The sequence below is a fragment of the Tachyglossus aculeatus genome, chromosome 9 (assembly GCF_015852505.1).
Source record: "Tachyglossus aculeatus isolate mTacAcu1 chromosome 9, mTacAcu1.pri, whole genome shotgun sequence".
NCBI classification, from domain to species: Eukaryota; Metazoa; Chordata; class Mammalia; order Monotremata; family Tachyglossidae; genus Tachyglossus; species Tachyglossus aculeatus.
This window is the reverse complement of record NC_052074.1, coordinates 31313159-31320056: the sequence shown is the minus strand read 5'-3', so window position 1 is coordinate 31320056 and position 6898 is coordinate 31313159. Positions and strand designations below refer to the sequence as shown.

Here is a 6898-nt window from a genome sequence, read left to right as displayed (position 1 = left end):
TTCCTTCTTTTTCTGCTTATCTTCTTGCCATTTTTTTCTCTCATGTTTTTCTTCCTTCACCCCTTTAAAGTCTCAATTCCTCATCTCCTGATGGCTTTGCCTAAGTCGGCCTACCCACTAAAAGGTGGTGGGGGTGAGGAGGGGGTGCATTGCTCCAGGAAACAGCACAGTGTAAACACTCCATGGGTGTTCAGTAAATATCAATTCAGTGAATTAATTTAGGCAGCTACGCCCAAGCCCTTTTGCTGCTTTGTCTTTTCAATAAAATAGAAAGCTCTGGAAAATTTTTTAAAAAACTGACATTACTTCAGACAGGTCTGTATGGGAGTCCTCACCTGTTTCTGCAAAGGTATGTTACGTCTGACCTGGATTTCACAACTCTTCCCGAATCCTGTGTCTCTGCTGAACACTGGATTCACTGTCACCTCTCTCTCCCCCATACCCTGATTATGGAAAAGAAGAAGAAGAAGAAAGAAGAAGAAGGAAGAAGAAGAAGAAAGAAGAAGAAAGAAGAAGAAGGAAGAAGAAGAAGAAAGAAGAAGAAAGAAGAAGAAGAAAGAAGAAGAAAGAAGAAGAAAGAAGAAGAAGAAAGAAGAAGAAAGAAGAAAGAAGAAGAACGAAAAAGAAGAAAGAAGAAGAAGAAAGAAGAAAGAAGAAGAAGAAAGAAGAAGAAGAAGAAAGAAGAAAAGAAGAAGAAGAAGAAAAAAGAAGAAGAAAGAAGAAGAAGAAGAAGAAGAAGAGCATTTATTAAGCACTTACTATGTGCAAAGCACTGTTCTAAGCACTGGGGAGGTTACAAGGTGATCAGGTTGTCCCACGGGGGGCTCACAGTCTTAATCCCCGTTTTACAGATGAGGGAACTGAGGCACAGAGAAGTGAAGTGACTTGCCCAAAGTCACACAGCTGACATGTGGCGGAGCTGGGATTTGAACCTATGACCTCTGACTCCAAAGCCCGGGCTCTTTCCACGGAGCCACGCTGCTTCTCTCATCCATCCATGGGTCTTGCTGCAGTCATGGGCAGTCCATGGAGTCCTTCATGGCATCCTACATCCTCTCTACCTCACCCACTGTGCTAGACTGGTTCTAAAACAGGCGCCAGAAGCAGGCACGCATAACCCTTCCACTTCACCAGGTCAGGGGAGGGTACATAACCCACGACAGGACCAGTCCGAGTCTGGGCTGCACAGAATCAAGGGCTCGGCTCGTGAAGCAGTGTGGCCCAGTGGAAAGAGCCCGGGCTTGGGAGTCCGAGGTCATGGGTTCTAATCCCGGCTCCACCGCTTGTCAGCTGTGTGACTTTAGGCAAGTCACTTAACTTCTCTCTGCCTCAGTTATCTCATCTGTAAAATGGGGATTAAGACTGTGAGCCCCACGTGGGACAACTTGATCACCCTGTACCCACCCCAGTGCGTAGAAAAGTGCTTCACACATTGTAAGTGCTTAACCAATGCCATCATTATTATTCCTCTATATGTCTCAGATTTTTAATGTCTGTTTTCCCCTCCTTCCTCTCCCCCTCGTCCCCCTCTTCATCCTCCCATCTTACCTCCTTCCCTTCCCCACAGCACCTGTATATATGTATGTTTGTACATATTTATTACTCTATTTATTTTACTTGTACATATGTATTCTATTTATTTTATTTTGTTATTATGTTTGGTTTTGTTCTCTGTCTCCCCCTTCTAGACTGTGAGCCCACTGTTGGGTAGGGACTGTCTCTATATGTTGCCAACTTGTACTTCCCAAGTGCTTAGTACAGTGCTCTGCACACAGTAAGCGCTCAATAAATACGATTGATTGATTGATTGTCTCCCCTTCTAGACTGTAAACTCGTTGTGGGTAGGGAATGTGACCATTTATTGTTATATTGTACTTTCGCAAGCTCTTAGTTCTGTGTTCTGCACATAGCAAGTGCTCAATAAATACAATTGACTGTGACTCCCTCTCCACAATCACTGAACTAATGATGGTATTTGTTAAGTGCTTACTATGTGCCAGGCACTGTATTAAGTGCTGGGGTGGATACAAGCAAATCCATTTGGGCACAGTCCCTGTCCCATTTAGGGCTCACAATCTCAATCCCCATTTTACAGATGGGGTCACTGAGGCCCAGAGAAGTGAAGTGACTTGCCCAAGGTCACACAGCAGGCCAGTGGAGGAGCTGGGATTCAAACCCACGACCTAGAGGGGAGAGCCAGCTTCGGGGTGCGGTCATGAGGCAATCACCATCATCGTCATCATCATCAATCGTATTTATTGAGCGCTTACTGTGTGCAGAGCCTAAAGGGGGTGAGAAGCAACCCCCCACTTCAATCAATGGTATTTATTGAGCGCTGTGTGCAGAGCACTTTCATAGGTGCTTGGGAGAGTACAGAAGGGTAAGTACACATGAACCCTGCGCCCCAACCCCAGTCCCACTCCAGTAGCTTGGCCTAGTGGGCAGAGCACGGTCCTGGAAGTAAAAGGACCTGGGTTCTAATCCCGGCTCTGCCAACTGCTTGCAGTGTGGCCTTGGGCCTTCACTTAATTTATCTGCACTTCAGTTACTTGAACTGTAAAATGGGGTTTAAATATTGGTTCTCCTTCCTACTTTGACCATGAGTCCCACGTGGGACAGGAACTGTGTCTGACCTGATTTACTTGTTATCTAGTGCTTAGAACAGTGCCCGACACATAGCGAGTGCTTAGCAAATACCATAATAACAACCTTGACATGGAACCTCACTTTTAAGCAGGTTAAGGCAATCTGAACTAGCTCAAATTGAAACCTGTATCTCTAGGAAGGGAAATTCTTCTCACATCCCACACTGTCGACTTGGGATTTTACAAGCGTGAAATGCTCTGCTTTCAAAGGCAAGCCCCCACGCCATCCTTCCCCCCCACACGGTAAGCTTCATATTGAAAAGGATAATTAGCAAGTAGAGAATCCTTCATCTGCCACCTTATCGTAATTCTTTTTAGAATAAAGACAATTTTGAATTCAGCCATTCCATGGATTTCTGTCCGTGTATCGTTTTATATACGTTCCACTCTGAGAACCGGGATGATTTTCTATCTAAAATGAGATCTACAAATCAGCTGAGGGTTATTTCAAATAAGGCACTTAGTTCCTGTGTACATCACAGAGAAAAATGATCATTTTGTATGTTTCATGCTGTGTAATCAATTCAAATCCCTTTGAGATTTCCCGAGACTGTTAAGCATATTCACTCTAGTGTTTCTAATCTGCTTCTTTGATTGACAAAACGGGAACATAGTGTCATATCTTTGAGTCAAAAGGGGTAGGGAGAAGAAGAGCAAGAGGAAAGTCGGAATAAATCAGAAGGCAAATGAGTAGAGAGAAAGTAGGAGGAACATAGGTTGAAAAGAAGAGATTCCTTGACTTTCCAGTTCTCCTCTATAACCTTGTAAAGTGAAACTCTCATTCCAGGCCAAAGAATAAGTTGACTTTCAATTAAGAGGCCCGATTTTCTGCAATGATCTCTGTGTCTGTACAACACAACTCTAAAGGTGTATCGCCTCTGATGAGACCTTTTAAGACATTCCATCTTCATTTGTACTGTCGGCTCCTTCAACCTGTAGGACTCTGTAATGAAGTATATACTAAAGGAAAGTAGAAAAATCAAGATATGCGTTCAATCTGATGTATTGTTTTTAAATTGAATGGCTGGCTTACTATGGTCAGTTTACACCTCTATAATCTCTTAAACTTATAAAACATGGAGGCTGAGTGAAATTTGACTCACTGCCCATGGTGCATACATTAAAAGGGAAGCACTAAGCAGTAATGTGAATAGGCTTTGTGGTTTTCTGATTACTTAGTATACGGAGGCAAGGGGTGGAAAGAAATCTAAATAAAATGGCCCCAAGATCTCCTCTTGTGTGGCAGAGAACAAATCAGAGTCACATTCATTACTCGGTTGAAGTGGCGTGAAAGAGTCCATGCATTATGAGAAAGAAACAAGAACAGCAATAAGAAATGAATGATTTCCTTTTTCTCCCATGAAATACTAGCATACAGAGCTGGAGGCTTCATCAGCAATGGGCTTTTCATCAGCCTTTCTATGCAAGGCACCGAGTTTTACTTCTTGATATTCTGATCATTATGATTAGTTTTTTTTTTTCCAGTGAAGTTTACCTTTTTAACCTAGAAGACTCTTTGCAGACTCTCGGCAAGGCAGCCAATTTACAGCTCTCAAATAATGGGAATCTAAGCACTGCAGAAGGCTACCACTTCCAAGATCTCTTTGGTTTCCTGCATAGTCTTCCTCAGTAGTAAAAGCCTAACCCTTAAAGGGAAAAGATAATGCCTCTAATATGACATCCAACTGTGGGTTTATCTCTTTGCCCACAGAAATGTTTAAGCAGTGCCCCGGAGATGGAAATGTAATTTCTCATTCCTTCCAATTTGTTCTGGTGGTTACTGGAGGAAGAGATGTTTTGAGGCTTCCTGAATTCAATTGATCAGTCAATCAGTGGTATTGACTGCGAGCTAACCATATGCAAAACACTGTACTAAATACTTGGGAAAGTACAGTAAAACACAGAAGGTAGATGGATGTTATACCGTACTTTGCACACCGTAACTGCTCAATAAATACGACTGAATGAATGAATTACAACAAGATTCAGTGCTGGCCAGAGTCAAGTCAGAATGGATGGGAATAGAGGTCATCTTAAAGAACCAAGATGATTTGGGAAAATTATGGGAAGAGCAGAACCTGTAAAAACTCTCCTTCCAGTAAATCTGAGGGAAGGGATGGATTTCTTTAAAGGACCTTCTCTTTAATGAATGGCTTCAAAGAAGAGAGAGGTGTGCTGTAAGGGGAGTAGGAATGAAGGCAGGTTGATGACTGAAAAAGCAAAATGGAGAAGGAAAATAGAATTTTTTGTTGCACAGTCATTCACTGAAAATAGGATGGGAAACAAAAGGCCATTTCCTAATAGATGAGATTGGAGAAACTAGGGCAGGTAATAATAGTAGGAGGCTTCAATTATCCTCTCAGAGATTGGCTGACTAGCTCATCAGGAAGAGAAGGGGAGGTAGGGTTCTAAGATGGGATAAATGACCGTTTTCAGAAAACAACAAGCAAAGAAAATACACCAGTTTTAATTCTGATCATTTGACAGGCCCTCTTGTAAGGGGTACAGAAAGGAGAGCCCTGTGTGGGATAAGTGAAGACCCACTGAACTTTAAATGGACAAATGGAAACATTTGTTCACATGGCAGGGAGTTGGGGAGGCTGAAAAAAAATCAGTAGGTTCAGGCAATCAATTGATGATATTTATCACGTGCTTTGCTGTGTGCAGAGCACTGTACTGAGCAGTTGGGAGAGCACAATATAATAAAACTGGCAGACATGATCCCTAGAGTTTGGATAAAATAATGAAAAGTCTCAAATTGGGTAGCATAAGGATGTGGACAGGAAACTTGAGGAGGATAAGTTTGATGAGGTCCGCTATACTGTAAGTCTCTTGTGGGCAGGGAATGTTCCTGTACTCTCCAAAGTGCTTAGTATAGTGCTCAATAAATACCATTTATTAATTGATAAATCCGTTCTTGACTGTGAGCCCACTGTTGGGTAGGGACCGTCTCTATATGTTGCCAACTTGTACTTCCCAAGCGCTTAGTACAGTGCTCTGCACACAGTAAATGTTCAATAAATACGATTGAATGAATGGATGGTCATCATCATCTTCATCATCAGTGGAATTTATTGAGCACTTACTATGTGCAAAGCACTATACTAGGTGCTTGGGAGCAGATAATGCAACAGGGTTGGTAGACATGTTCCCTACCCACAATGACCTCACAGTCTAGAGGGGGAGACAGATGTTAATATAGTTTATTTCTAGATACGTTAATTTATAGATGAATATGTAGGTGCTGTGGGGTTGAGGGTGGGGTGAATATAAAATGCCCAAAGTCACATTTCCAAGTGCAGAGGCAACGCAGAAGGGAGAAGAAGCTGGGAAAGGAGAGCTTAATCAGGGAAGGCCTCTTGGAGAAGCAGCGTGGCTCACTGGCCCGGGCCCGGGCTTGGGAGTCAGTGGTCATGGGTTCTAATCCCGATTCCACCACTTAGCTGTGTGACTTTGGGTAGGTCATTTAACTTTTCTGTGCCTCAGTTACCTCATCTGTAAAATGGGGATTAAGACCATGAGCCCCACGCGGGACAACCTGATCACCTTGTATCCCCCCCAGTGCTTAGAAGTGCTTTGTAATCAATCAATCAATCGTATTTATTGAGCGCTTACTGTGTGCAGAGCACTGTACTAAGTGCTTGGGAAGTACAAGTTGGCAACATATACAGAGGGTCCCTACCCAGCAGTGGGCTCACAGTCTAGAAGGGGGAGACAGAGAACAAAACCAAACATATTAACAAAATAAAATAGAATAGATATGTACAAGTAAAATAAATGGAGTAATAAATATGTACAAACATATATACATATATACAGGTGCTGTGGGGAAGGGAAAGAGGTAAGACGGGGAGTATGGAGAGGGGGATGAGGGGGAGAGGAAGGAGGGGGCTCAGTCTGGGAAGGCCTCCAAAACCACAGACGTGCCGAAACCTGGGATCGAACCAGGGCCCTTGAGATCTTCAGTCTAACGCTCTCCCAACTGAGCTATTTCGGCCCCCACTGAGCTATTTGGCTATTTTGTACATAGTAAGCGCTTAACAAGTACCATCATTATTATTATGTGACGTCAGTAAGGCCTTGAAGGTATAGAGAGTGGTCATCTGGCATCTACGGAGGGAGTTTCAGGCTAGAGGGAGGATATGGGAAAGGTGTCATCATCAATCGTATTTATTGAGCGCTTACTGTGTGCAGAGCACTGTACTCAGGACACAGTGAGTAAGCTGGCACTAGCCAAGTAGTGTGTCGGCTGG

General features: G+C 43.2%; 1 non-coding gene across 1 annotated transcript; it reads right to left on the bottom strand.

Annotated features, from left to right (window-relative positions):
- Window positions 1-6569: 6569 nt before the first annotated feature.
- On the bottom strand, window positions 6570-6642 carry TRNAF-GAA. Its single transcript has one exon. It is a non-coding gene; the product is annotated as a tRNA-Phe (tRNA).
- Window positions 6643-6898: the final 256 nt, after the last annotated feature.